Raw genomic sequence first — 14,682 nt, forward strand, 5'->3', positions numbered from 1 at the left:
AACATCATGAGCACACCCCCTCACCAGCTGCTTGCAGCAGTAAAACATTCACGCTAGGCAGCGGGGTGCTGGAATCCACCGCTGCACCTTCCCCCCGAGAGGGATTACAGTCGGCGCCTTGGAGCCAGCCACGGCGCATTCATGGAGTTAAGTCTCCCGGTGTAAGGGCGGAGAATCTCCGCCTTTACACTCCGGCTTTTTTAACTGTATGAAAGGGCAGAGGGAGCGAGAGAGAAAATGTGCGCTACAAGAAGAGAGACATGCGGAGAAGGGCTAACGTAAATCAGAGAAATCAATCCTGTTGTAGGGTGCCCAGACAGAATACGAGGTGTTGTTCCAACACTTTGCGGGTCTCAGTCTGGTGGCATGGGCAGAGATGTCAGCAAGCAAATGGGACAGGGAATTGAAATGGGAGGGCCACTGGGAGATCCCCCACTATGGCTGTAGACAGAGCCGAGGTGCTCAACAAAGCGATCTCCCAGTCTGCGTCCAGTCTCTCCCATGCAGAGGAGACCACTGCTGATGCAGTAAATGACTCCTGCAGGTTCACAGGTGAATCTCTGGGAACCGACTGAGGCACTGCCAACAAGCAGGCGGGGAATCCTTTTCTGACTCTGGCAAGAGTTAAAACATGCGGCGGGATTGGAAGAAGCAATTTTGAAGAAGTGAAATACGTGTCGCATCAGAACTTTTGCTGCATTTCCACAGAACCTTCCAGTCACCTCAATATGTGGTTTTGAAATACAAATGAGCAAACCTCCTGGTGTGTCACCAGAACCCCTCCCTTTTCTCTGGAAGCATTTAAATAATGACTCAGGCATTTAACCATTCCAAACAGGAGAGTGGCTCCACTGGCTTGATCTGTGGAAAATGATCATGAGTTTATTGTCATATATTTGTGTTCATTTCTGCTCAGCTCATGACAAGAAGGATGTGGAAGCTATGGAGAGGGTGCAGAGGAGACTTACCAGGATGTTGCCTGGATTTGAAATTAAGTCTTATGAGGTTTTCATCAGCACGAAGTCTCATTAGGCAGAACTGGGACTTTTCTCTTTGGAGCGTAGAAGGATGAGAGGAGACTTAATGGAGGTCGACAAGATTCTGAGAGGCCTAGATAGGGCGGACGGCCAGCGCCTGTTTCCCAGGGCTGGAAAAGCAAACCGCAGAGGACGTGTGTGCAAAATGAAGGGAAGAAAGATGAGGGGAGACATCAGAAGTTTTTTTTTTATAAAAGGAGTTGTGGGTACCTGGAATGCCTTGCCAGGGATGGTAGTGAAATATTAGGGGAATTTAATAGACTCTTGGTCAGGCACATGGATGGAAGTAAAATAGAGGGTTACAAGATAGGGAGGGTTCAGTACTTCTTTTAAGGAATATATGGGTCAGCACAATATGAAGGGCCGAAGGGCCTGTACTGTGCTGTGGTGCTCCATATAGAATGTACAGATACACCAAAATTCTTACTTGTAACAGGAGGGGCATTTTGCTTATAAAAAAAACTGCAATATTAAATGTCAATTGTTTAAAAATGACAATAAAACACACAAGATAGACAATAAATTTTTTTATGGGGTTAATAAATATTCAGTAATCCTAGTGCCAAAAAAAATGAATTGCAACAGGGCAAATGGTCCTTGTGTGGTGTCAGAGCCATCCCTGATCAGTGTAACAACGGGAGGTTCTAGAGCCTGACGGCTGCTGGAAAGAAATTGTTCTTGAGCCTAGAGGTGCTGGTCTTCAGGCTTCTGTACCTTCTGCCTGGGGAGCAGGCGAGGTCTGGGCTTGATGTCTCGCACACCCAGGGAAAGAGCATGTGTAATACATCGCCTCTCCTTTTGCGGTGAGGTGATGGCCGCTGTCTGGCCTGCCAGGCTGGAGGTCACTGCAAATGGCCTCTCCTACATTACTGCTTCCGTAACAACACCTTTTCGGCAGTGTCCTCCCGTTTTTCACCAAGTCTGCTATGTCATGGAGTGACGGAGTGTCCAGCGGTGTAACTGGATGGGCAGATCAGGCTCGTTAGCTTTGGTTGGCAGCCAGGCCAAGGAAAAAACTGATTTCAAACTCAGGCAGATTGGGCTCATTAACCTCATCAGGCCATCCATCTAGGAGAAGGACACTCCGACCGTCCCAGGGTGCTGGGCTGAGGCAGATAAACCCCAGGAGTAAAGGGTGGGGCTGTACTCTACACACTTCACTCCACCCGGAAAAAAATTCCTTTGTGCAGTCTCGGAGGATACGTCTACGATCCTTCCGAGATCTTCGTCCGCCAAGCCAGGCCACGATGACATTGCTTGAAGGTAGCAGTGAGAAGAGGTTGTGACCAGGGTGATTTTGTGACGTTGGCTGCCTTCTCGAGGCAGCGCCTCACACAGACGACTGCAATGGATGGGAGGTTAAAGCCAGTGATGGACCTGGCTTTATTGTCAGAACACGTAACGTGACACAAAATTTCCTTGTCTGCTGTAAGGCAGGCAAAGAGTTGTCATTAACGTTGCCCAGCACCGTTCAAAGTGAGAGAGAAAGAGAAGCAAACAAAAAGTTAGGAGACAGGAGTTTGCTGGGAGGGTAGGACTGAACAAGAGGACTGCGGGAGATGAGCCAGTGGGTCACTGGGGGATGGAGGAGGGTGGGGCTTTCTCATCAGGAAAACAGACATGAAGGTGGAGGCGGCAGAAGAACCCCTCAGCGAGGAGGTGGGTCCGAAATTCGACAGGGTACTGGTGCATTGGTACAAAGTTGAGACCTTTGCTAACATCAGCTCCCTCATTATCAGAGATGGGAGGACGGTTGAAGAAGACAGTGCAGGGATTGGAGCCTGGGGCCAGGTGTAGGGTTAGTAGGTGATAGCCAGAGGGAGGGGAGAAGAAGAGGGTCTGTATGAGATGGAGGGGATTTATTGTAAAGTGAGGCCGGGAACTTGGCAGAGGAAGAGCAGTGGGGTGGGGGCTTTGGGAAAAATAAAGAGCCCAAAATTGTTGACTAGTCATTTCACCTCATGATGTTGCCTGACCTGCTGAGTCCTCCAACATCTCTGGATTGAATTTAGGAGTGGAGAGGTCACGTATCTGGAGTACTGTATGTAGTTCTGGTCTCCTTACTTGAGGAAGGATGAACTGACTTTGGAGGAGGGGCAGAGGAGGTTCACCAGGTTGATTCCAGGGATGAGGGGGTCATCTGGGGCTGTACTTGCTGGAACTTATAAAAATGAGAGGGGATCTTGTAGAAACAAAACATTATGAAAGACAAAGCTAAGATAGAGAAAGGTAAGTTGATTCCATTATTGGGGAGACTAGAACTAGGGGACATAACTTCAAGATTCATGGGAGTAGATATAGGATAAAGATGGGAAGGAATTGCTTTTCCCACAGGGAGGTGAATCTATAGAATTCGAAGCCCACTGAAGCAGCGGAGGCGGCCTCAGTACATATAGTTAAGACAAGGTTGAAGAGGTTTTTATATTGTAGGAGAATTAAGGGATAAGGAGAAAAGGTAGGTCAGTTGAGATGAGCCTATCATCAGATCAGCCATGATCTCATTGAATGGCAGGGCAGACTCGATGGGCCAGATGGCTTGCTCCTATTTCTCGGTGGGGAATGTTATTCTATGGGCTAGAATAGATTCAATGGCTGAAATGGCCTACTTCATTGTTGTAAGCAGAGAAGAGAAATCTCCTCTGTGTTTGCTTTCTTGGCCAGATCAGTCCCAAGGCCTGGATTCAGGGAAAGCAGAGTGAGATATTTATAAAGTGCAATAAATCCTGTCCAATGGCTGATGAATAAAAGGTTAATTTTCTTGTTTATCCCCCCCACCCCATCTCCACTCACCACCAAACACGAGCCACGAATTCCAAGCCCACCCCTCCTTTCCCCACCCTCTGAACCACCGGGTTCCCCAAGCCCCCTCCTGCACCAGCCCCACACAGCAATGGTGGGGGGTGGGGGGTGGGGGAAGAGGGAGAGACAACAAAATTCCTTCAAAAGTCAAATTTTCCACAGTTGGGAACAGTGAAGGGGGAAAAAAAAAGAAGCGTGTGACTGCTAAACTCTGGAATGTTGGAACTGACCAGGTTTCCAACAATTACCGTAAAATCTGGTGTATAAAACTTTGCATCTCTAATTGGGGCACACGAGCCTTCAGTCTGTCAACTGGAGTTTTGAGGGAAGCACGAAAGTCTGCAAACAGAAATAATGTTGTAGGAACTCAGCCGGGGATTAGGAGGTAGAGATTTGTTACCAATGTTTCAGCCGTGAGTCCTCCTTCAAACTGGGGTTGTGAACGTGGATTCCCAAGCTCCCATGCAGACTCTGTAGACCCCACTCCTGGGTCTCAGGTCACCGAATGTTTAATAGTTAATACTGCGGTTAAACACAGGGCAACAATAGGACTTGTGTTGCGTGATTAGAGCAAACTTATTACACAGTGCCAGTAAATCCATGTGAGCCCCATGACCTGTGTGGGTCTTCTCCAGGGGTGCCTTGAGGCTCCGGCCTGAAACATTGGTTCTGTATTTTTATAAAGTACGCTGTTTGGCCAGCTGAGTTTCTCCAGCATTGTACTGGCACCTTTATTAGCCTGGTGAATCTGTTTTACGCTGCCTTTCTAACACGAGACGGCGTACCATGCACTATTTCCAGCTGTGGCTTCACCTAAACCCAGCGTCATTGTAAAAATACTTCCCTTCGAAAACTCCAATATACCCCCCCCCCACCCCCACCCATGAAGACCGATGCTCCATTTGCTTTCCAAACTCCCTGTCTGTGAGCTCACATTTTGTGTCCCACATACAAGAGCACCTTAATTCCTGCTTCTTTCTGTTTCGATAAGACCTCGGAGAGCGGATTGCTTTGGGGTGACCGAAAGAAACATCCCCGTACAGTAGAGCATCTGAAACCCTCACGTTATCTGCCTGGATTTTGGGGGATACGATTTAAAGTGGAGGGTTAGAGAGGAGTTGCTGAAATCTTCCCCCCTCCCCCACCCAGAGTGTAGTAGGAACCTGGAAGACACTGCCCAAGAGTGTGTGGGGGACTGAAACCCATTTAAACAGGACTCAACCAGCAGGGCTGCAGACACACCAGCTGTATAACTGGAATGGCTCATTTCCTAGCAGAGACATGGTGGACAGAATGGCCTCCTTCAGTGTTGTACATTCTCCAGGATTCCCTCAGCTTCCATTTGCCAAGATCACCACAACCAAGTTTCTTCGGACTGGGGAAAAGATAATGGCGGTGCAAACCACGGGTTAAGCTACAGATCACATTTTACAGCTACTAATCAACCCTCCCAGAACAGGCAGTCACCAATTTCCTTCCTATTGGAGGATGTTGTCGTAAGTGAACAGCGTAATGAATAATCCAAGAGCACAGGAACAGCTCTTCTGAGGAGAACAAGGCAACTCAATCAAAGCCTAGCAGTGGTCATAACGAAATTTCTTTCTCTCTCCTTCCCACGCCTGCGACCTGAAGCTTTCTGGCATCAAGTAATGTCCTAAACTTGGTGATTCACCTAGAATGGATCTTCTGGTGTGGCAAAAGCTACAGTGGAATAGCTGCAAATGACTTTTTTTGAGGGGATGAAGATCTACCGGGACCAATGCCTGAAGAGGGCACACAAAATCAGTGAACCGGTGTGGACTCGAAAGGCCGACATGGCCTGTTTCCGCTCCGTTAATGGTTATATGGCTATTCAGCCCATCGAGCCTGTTCCACCATTCAATACATGATCATGGCTGATCATGTGACCTAAGTACCCTAGTCCTTTCTCTCTGTACGCCTTGACCCCAATTAGCCAATAGGGCCACATCCAACTCCCTTTTTGAATCCCTCGCCTCAATAACTTTCTCCAGTCGGAAATTCCACCACAACTCTCTAAACAAACAGTTTCTCCTCATCTCAGTCCCAAATGGCTTTCCCCTTCTTCCGAGTCTGTGACCCCTTGTTCTTCCTGCATTAAACCTGTCCAGTCCTGACAGAATTTTAAGGCGGCAAAAGGAACGTGGACTACAGGGATTGAATTTAAGAGGAGGGAGGTAACGCTGCAACTGTTCAAGGTCCTGGTGAGGCCACATCTGGAGCGTGCAGTTCTGGACCCCTTACTTGAGGAGGGATGGACTGGCTTTGGAGGCTGAGAAGAGGAGGTTCACCAGGTTGATTCCAGGGACAAGGGGGTTGGCCTATCAGGAGAGATGGAGTCGTCTGTGACTTCACTTGCTAGAATTTAGAAGAATGAGAGGGGACGTTAGAGAAACAAATAAAATTATGAAAGGCATAGATAAGTTGTTCCCATTGGTGGGAGAGACCAGAACGAGAGGACATAGCCTCAAGATTCAGGGCGGTAGATTGAGGACGGAGATGAGGAGGAACTGCTTTTCTCAGAGGGAGGTGGAGACAACCTCAGTAAATATATTTAAGACAAGGTTGAATAAATTTTTACATTGTAGAGGAATTCAGGGATATGGGGAAAAGGCAGTTTGGTGGAGGTGAGCCAATCATCAGATCAACCAAGATCATATTCAATGGCGGAGCTGGCTCGACAGGCCGGTTGGCTGACTCCTGCACCTGTTTCTTTCTTTTTTCATCGAGTTAAACAAAAATCCTTTACACAAGGTATACTAATGTCATAACTGGTCCTATTTCTTTTGTTTGTACATTCTTACATGAGATCCTCCTATCATTCTTCTATTCCAACCATTCTCCCTCAACTAAACCCAGTGACTTGGTGGTTGCCGATAGCCTTGCCAACTTCAGTCTTCTCAAGAAATTCAGTCACTGTTGCGCCTTCCTGACAAGTGAGGAGATGTTGAGGGTCCAGGATAGGTCACTAGTTAAGTGAATGTCAAGGAACTTGGTGCCCTCCACTCTCTCTACTGCAGAGTTGTCAATGTGTAGTGGAGGGCAGTCGTTTACGGTCCTCACTCATCGTGGGCGTGTTGTTTGGTGCTGTGGCAGGCAGGTCATCACCACTACACCTGAACCGCTTCACCGAGAACAGCCAAGGATTCCTTCAGGAGGCTGTGCGGCTGCAGGGAGCGCTGGAGGCAAATCGACAGGCCCTCAGTGACTCTGAAGGGACTCTCTTTTGCTTATGTTGGGGGGCACTGGGAGAGTGGAACCTCTTTTGTGTGCCTTTATCGGAAGCAAAAGTTGACAAATTTGGTCTGTTCCCAACCCCTATCAGAGAGTAACTTTTTTTTGTCCCTCTCCCCCATCACTTCTCATCTTCTCTCTCTTCTGCCCTCCCACCTGTATCCACCTTTACCTGTTGGCCTATGCTCCTCCCCCACCCTTTTATTTCCAGAGATACAGCATGACAACAGGTCCCTTCACCCCACAACTACATCGATCAACCTACATTGTCCATAGTTGGTGAAAGGCGGGAAGAAACCAGAGCGCCCGATGGAAACTCACACAGACACGGGGAGAACATACCAACTTCTTACGAACTGGCTGGCGCTGCATTACCGTGGCACTGTTCAGGTGCCTGCCTGACTTTCCACATTCCTGAGGAAGGGCCGAGGCCCAAAACATTTTTACTTCCTATGGATGCTGCAGACTGGCCGAGTTTTTTTTCCCCCCAGCCCTTTTGTGTTACACGACCATAATGCAACCTAGAATTTTCTTAACAAGCTTACATCTACGTGGTGCCAGAAGTGGTTTAACATCTCTCATTTTGTGACAGGTTTGCTCCACTCCGAAGACTGAGCAGTACAGTGCAGGAGCTCTTTCAGTCCGCCATCTCCCCACTGGCCATCAAACATCTACATGCATTAACCAACATTAATCCCAGTTTTAATCCTCTGCTCCGTCCCATCAACTTACCTCACATTCTACCACTCGCCCGCACACTGGGGGCTACGACACTGAGACCACCCACAAAATGGAGGAACAATGCCTCATATCCCACCTGGGCACCCCCCAACCGGTTGGCATTAACATCGACTTCTCTGGTTTCTGTTAGTTCCCCCCCTCCCCCAACTCCCTGCCTTCTTTCCGCATGTCCCCTTTCCTCTAGCTTGGTCTCTCCCTCTGTCTCCTTTCCCACAGCTGTGCTTCCCCGCCCTCCAATAAATTCTCAGCTTTCCTCTCTCCTGTGTTCCATCCATATTCAATTCACATCTTTTGTCTGTTGATCTGTACTCCTCCCTCTGTCCATTCTACCCTCCTCCCCAGATTTTTAATTCAGACACCTGCCTGCTTTTACAAAGGGCTCAGGCCCACCTCCAATGGATACTGTGAGAACTGCCGAGTTCCTCCAGCATTTTGGTGTTTTTTTGCCACCAGTTGATCTAACAACTCCCTAGTCTTTGTTCAAGTTTATTATCATCTGACTGTACACCTGACAAAACAGCATTTCTCCAGACCGCAGTGTAAACACACACACACACACACACACACACACACACACACACACACACACACACACACACACACACACACACACACACACACACACACACACACACACACACACACACACACACGAGTTACGAACATCAAACTTGGGGATAACTCGTTCTTATAAATAAATTGTGCCCCAATTCGTGCATGCACGTAATGTTATCCCATGAATACAGTTTCCGGTACGCAATATATTATTGGAATGAGAGTAAGTATTAACTTTTAATCATTTTTTTTGTATAGAAAAGTAAAATATATACTATAAACCAATACAAACATTTGACGAACTGATGCCAAATAAGAACCTGTTCTGACCTACCTACAAATTTGACATAAAGTCAGACTTAAGGAACGGAACTAGTTTGTAACCTGGGGATTGACTCTACACACAAAATACAATATCAAATATGCATAAATAATTCAGAATACTTAGTTTTATTTACAAGACCCACGTTTGCAGGAGATCCACGTTTACAGCCTGTGCTAAAAAGCTATTTCTTAGCCTGGCGGACCTGGTTTTAATGCTCCTTCCTGATGGTGGTGGGCCAAATATACTGTGTGCTGGTCGGAGAGGGTCGTCAGTAATTCTTTGAGCCTGATCCAAGCAATACTTCTGGTGGATGTCGTCATTTGAGGAAGGGAGACCCCAGTGATCTTCTCGGTTTTGATGATCCTCTCCAGTCCGGTCCAACACTTTGCAGCTACCGTCCCACACAACGATGTAGTCTCAGCTGTACTCCTGAAAGATGTCATCAAGTTGAGACACGAGAGGAAGCCGGAGCACATGGAGGAAACTCAGGCAGTCAGAGGGAGAACGTGCAAACTCCACACGGACAGCACCCAAGGTCAGGACTGAACCCGGGTGTTCAGGATCTGTGAAGGTTAAGGCTCTACTTGCTGCAGTCTTGTGCTGCCCTAGCTGATGTGCACACAAAATTCTAACTTGGCAGTCGAGTGCAATACTGTAGAAGGGATACAGCGAGGTTTTACAGTCCAGTGGTTCTCAACCTTTTCCTTTCCACTCACATGCCACTTTATGTATTCCCTATGCCATCGGTGCTCTGTGATTAGTAAGGGGTTGTTTCAGGTGGGATGTGAGTGGGAAGAAAAAGTTTGACAATCCCTATTTTAATCGTACCTCATTGACTCGTTATGTGCACCATTTCAGAACTCCAAAGGAAATGGGCCAATGGCCATTTCTCTCATGAAAAATATTTCAGTAATAATTGAGTCTAGAGCAGTGATTCCCAACCTTCCCTTCCCACTCACATCCCACTTTAAGCAATCCCTTACTGATTACAGAGCACTGATAGCACAGGGATAACTTAAAGTGGGATGTGAGTGGAAAGAAAAAGGTCGAGAACCACTGTTTTTCACCAAAGCCCACTCCAAAGATGCCATGCACATTATAGTTTCCTCTGGAGTCCTGACCAACATTTCCTTTATCCAACATCTTTACAAGGTTCTTTTGGTTAGAACCATAAAAGTGTTTCCCAAGTCTAGGACAGTATTCTCAACCTTTTCTTTTGGCCATGACCACCCTCCCCACCCCCAACTTCCTTTAAGACTCTACTCAAAGTCTTCTGTACTTCTACTGACTACACAAAAGACAAAAAATGTTACAAAGTGAAAAGAAAACAAGACTTTTACTTAAATGTACTGTGCCCCCTCCCCACCCCTCCCCCATTGAGAATGGCTGGTCGAGGACAAAGTGGGGGGCACAAGGATCAAATGGAACCCATTTAAAAATAATGTGGAGGGCAGCATGGTTGGCGTAGAGGTAATGCCGTTACAGCACCAGTGATCGGGACAGGGGTTCAAATCCCGCACTGTCTGTACGGAATTTGTATGTTCTCCACATGTCTGCGTGGGATTTTCCCGGGGGCTCCAGTTTCCTCTCATCATTCAAAATGTACTGGGAATTGTAGGTTAATTGGGTGTAAATTGGGCGGCACAATCTCGTGGGCCTAATTGGCCTGTTACCGTGCTGTATGTTTAAATTTTTAAAAATTAATTTAAATGTAAAATAATTTCTTTAGCCGGGGGTGGTGAATTTGCTACCACGAGCGGCTGTGGAGATGAGGTCATTTAAGGCACAGATTGATAGGTATCTGAATAGTCAGGGTCTCATAGGAGAAGCCCGGGGAGTGGGGCTGAGTGGGGGAATGGATCAGCTCATGACAGAATAAGGGAACAGTCGCAATGGGCTGAGTGCCCTACACCTTCTCGTATGTCTTATGGCTGCTTGTTGGAGCATCATGTGCCTGAATTGGCAGCCACATTCTGTAGATGACAAAATTAAATGCACTTCCTTGGTTACAACCTCTTGACAGAAGGCGAAAGAATGCAAATCCACGTCTTTCACAACCTGGGACGGTGTCAGGTGATTTGAGAGGTGACAACTGGTGTGACACAGCACCGTGGTCAGAGAGGTGAAAGCAGAAGGCGGGAGGAGGGCCAAGCCCTGCCCATCTCCCCACCCAAAGCGGGTCACCCAGAGAGACCTCAGCAAGTGAAGACTTTATGCCCCCTCCCCCACCCCCAGATCCTTTCACAGTCCAACGCAACTCACATTTCGAACACAGCCCACAGCCACAGGAATTTTAAAAAGGTTTTTTTTGTGTGTTGTAGTTCCTCTTAATCCTTAGCTCTGAAACCTGTGTGTGTTTGATAACTATGGACAATCAAACATCCTTTCTCATGGCAGAAGTTACCAGTCAGGAAATAGATCTAATTTCCAATTAATGAACAGTAAATGACTAACATTCTGTGAATATTTATCGTCTTTCTTTCTTTTGTTTTTATTGGAATTTTTGGTCGTTCTTTGGTTCGAAGAAGACACGTTGTCGTGCAGTTCATCTGTGGACACGAAGGTGACTCCGCTGGTCCCAGTCTGGAATCGCAGAGTCTGGCACATTGGGGGCACTGGAAGTCCGTTTTTCTAATAACCGTAGCTGCTGCTTTGTGACGCCGTTCACGGTTTTTGGCAGCGCCCGTCTTCAAAACTGGTGTAGGCTTCATCGCACAGGGCTCGCCGACGAGATCTGTCCACAGCTGCAGCTTCTAGTTCTCTTGGCTGGATGCCACAGTAACATAGGGTTTCCTTCATAGCATCTTTATAGTGCCCAGATGTTCAACCTTGAGGTCTCCTTCCGGTCTTCAGTTCACTATAGAGCAGCTGGTGGTCGTTCATTCTGACAACGTGTCCCACCCACCGCATCTGGGCTCTGATGATCAGCGACTCAATGCTGGTGGTCTTCACATGACCCAAGAGCTCCAGGTTGGAGACCCGGTCTTGCCAATGGGTGCCAAGGTTGGAACGGGGGGCCCGCATGCGAGGAATTTCTTCAGTTGTTTGACGTGACATCGCAACAGAGTCCAGGTCTCACAACCATATAGGAGAGAAGGGATGACCACAGCTCTGTAGACTTTCAGCTTGTTGGAGATGAAGACATTGTGTTGATTGAGCCCTCTGTTATATAGCATCTCCAGAGCCTGACTAGCCTTGCTGATCCTGGAGTCAATTTCTTTCTCCAAAGACCCATCACTCGAGGTGATGCTCCCCAAGTATCTGAGTGCTGCAAATTTCTGCAGGTGCACTGTGACTGGTTGCTTCACTGTCTGATATGGAGGTGCCAAAGCACAGGACAGTAACAGGCTACAGAGGGTTGTAAACTTGGCCAGTGCCATCAGTCTTCACAGCATTAAGGACGCCTTTAAGAGGTGGTGCCTCAAGAAAGCCGGCGCTAGCATCAAGGACCCTCAGCACCCAGGCCCTACCCTCTTCTCACTGCTACCATTGGGAAGGAGGTACAGGAGGCCGAAGACGAACACCCAGCGGTACAAAAACAGCTTCTTCCCCTCTGCCATCAGATTTCTGAACGGATGATGAACCTCATTTTTGCACTAATTTTAAAATCTTGTATTTACGGAATTGTCATTTAGAGTAATTTAGCACCTTGTTCTGCAAAACAAATTTCACGGCACATACTCATGACAATAAAACAGATTCTGATTCTTAAATATAGAGATGCTTTTGGCATATTGGCCTTCATAAATCATAGAATCGAGTATAGGAGTTGGGATGTTATTTTAAAGTTGCATAAGACATTGGTGAGGCCAAATTTGGAGTATTGCGTGCAGTTTTGGTCACTGAACTACAGGAAAGATATCAGAAAGAGTGCAGAGAAGATTTATTAGGATGTTGCCGGGTCTTCAGGAACTGAGTTACAGCGAGAGGTTAAACAGGTCAGGACTTCATTCCCTGGAGCGTTAGAAGAATGAAGGGAGATTTGAAAGAGGTATTTAAAATTATGTGGGATCCAGTAAATGTAGGTTGACTTTTTCCACTGAGGGTCAGTGAGATTCAAACCAGAGGACATGGGTGAAGGGTGAAAGGAGAAAGGTTTAGAGGGAACATTGGGGAAACTTCTTCACACAGAGAGTGGTGGAAGTGTGGAATGAGCTGCCAGATGAAGTGGTGACTCCGGGCTCAGTTTTAATTGTCAAGAATTTGGAGATTCAGGGTTTATGGAGGGCTATGGTCAGGGTGTAGGTCAGTGGGAATAATAGTTCGGCACAGACTAGAAGGGCCAAAGGGCCTGTTTCTGTGCTCTTATGGTTCTATGTGCTGAAATTTTTACTTGCTGCAGCCAAACAGTTACTTTTGTAAAAAAAATAACTCCAGTGTGGAAGGAGATAATAAATGCAAAAAGATACACTAAAGCAGCCATTCTCAATGTTCCTTTGGTTATGACCACCCCCCTCCCCAGGACTCTGCTCAAACTTTGGTGCCCCCTTCCCTGTGAAGGGGTCAAGTTTAGTCAATTTCTTCCGTACTTCTCTCCTACTGACTACGTAATAAACATTTAAAAAATTAAAGGTGCTGTGGCCCTCAGGGTCTTATGGCCCCATGAAGTATGGCTGGAGAAACTCAGTAGGTCACACAGCAGTCGTAGGAAGTCCAATGTCACTAACACTTCGGGCTTGGCCCCTTCGTCAGGTATAAGCGGGTGTCTGAATAAAAAGGTGTGGGGAGGTGGGTGGAGAAGAGGAGAGGAGGGAGAAAGGGGTAGGGGGAGCATGGGTGGAAATAGGTGGGAGGGTAGAAGAGAAAAAAAGTTGAGGTGATGGGGGACAGGGGAGTTCTCTGATTGGAAGGGAGGGGAAGGAAAGGAGTGGGGTGCTTCTCCATCTCTCCCCACCCTTTTATTCAGATACATGCCTGCTTTTGCTCAAACCTGACAAAGGGTTCAGGCCCGGAACGCTGGTTCCCCTTCACTTCCCATGGATGCTGCGAGAGCTTCCAAGTTTCTCCAGCGCGTTGGGGCATTGCCATCATCCTCAGCGTCTGCCGACCTTCATGTTTAACTCTACAGTTTCTGCATTTCTCTAGGGTTCCATCTCATATCAAGCCTTGTCCTCCTGGATGGGTGTCATAACTGCCACCATTCCTCGAGTTGCAATCTTTCTTTCGAGTCCAAGAACAACCTCAGTCTTTGGTAATTCAGATACAAATTCCAGGCTGACCTTGCACTGCAAGAGACACTGCCTCTTGAGTGAGATGTTACCAGTGGTCCTCACCTTTCTCTTCCCCCTCACATCCCACCTTATGTAATCCCTAGGTCATCGGTGCTCTGTGATTAGTAAGGGGTTGCTTAAGGTGGGATGTGAGTGGGAAGGGAAGGTTGAGAACCACTGCTCTAGACCCAATTGTTACTAAAATATTTTGCTGGAGAAAAATGGTCATTGGCCCATTTCCTTTGGAGTTCTGAAACCGTGCACATGACAAGTCCATGAGGGACGATTAAAACAGGGGTTTTCTAACTTTTTCTGTCCATTCACATCCCACCTTAATTAATCATTTTCTAATCACAGTTTAGAATTAAAATTAAATAGATTTCAAATTGAGATTGGCTTTAGCTGTGGCTAGAAAATCTTTGGCAATTATTTGGAAAAATGAGACTGATTTGAGTATTCGGAGATGGCATTTGGAGATGAGGTCATGTATTCCATTGGAGAAGTTAACAGATAATTTACGTGATAATTATCTTTTTTTAATCGTAAAATTTGGAGCCCATATTTGGATTATATGGGGTTGAATTATTAAATCTCCTCGCCGCATAGTGGTGTTGCTCCAAACTATGGTAATTAATTTTGATGTCATGTCATCTCCTCTTTCTTTTACTTTGGGGTAGGCTAGAGGGGAGTAGGTTGGGGTTGGTGGGGGGTTGTAGGGGATTAGTTTTAAAATATCATTTATGTATTTTGTACATTTTATTTA

At 46.9% G+C, this 14,682-nt stretch overlaps 1 protein-coding gene across 4 annotated transcripts in view; it reads right to left on the reverse strand.

Moving 5' to 3' along the window:
* Window positions 1–14,682, reverse strand: part of LOC138739639 (calpain-5-like) — a 101,867-nt gene that overhangs the window by 57,150 nt on the left and 30,035 nt on the right. The gene's annotated exons all lie outside the window — the stretch shown is intronic.

Source organism: Narcine bancroftii, chromosome 7 (assembly GCF_036971445.1).
Source record: "Narcine bancroftii isolate sNarBan1 chromosome 7, sNarBan1.hap1, whole genome shotgun sequence".
NCBI lineage: Eukaryota > Metazoa > Chordata > Chondrichthyes > Torpediniformes > Narcinidae > Narcine > Narcine bancroftii.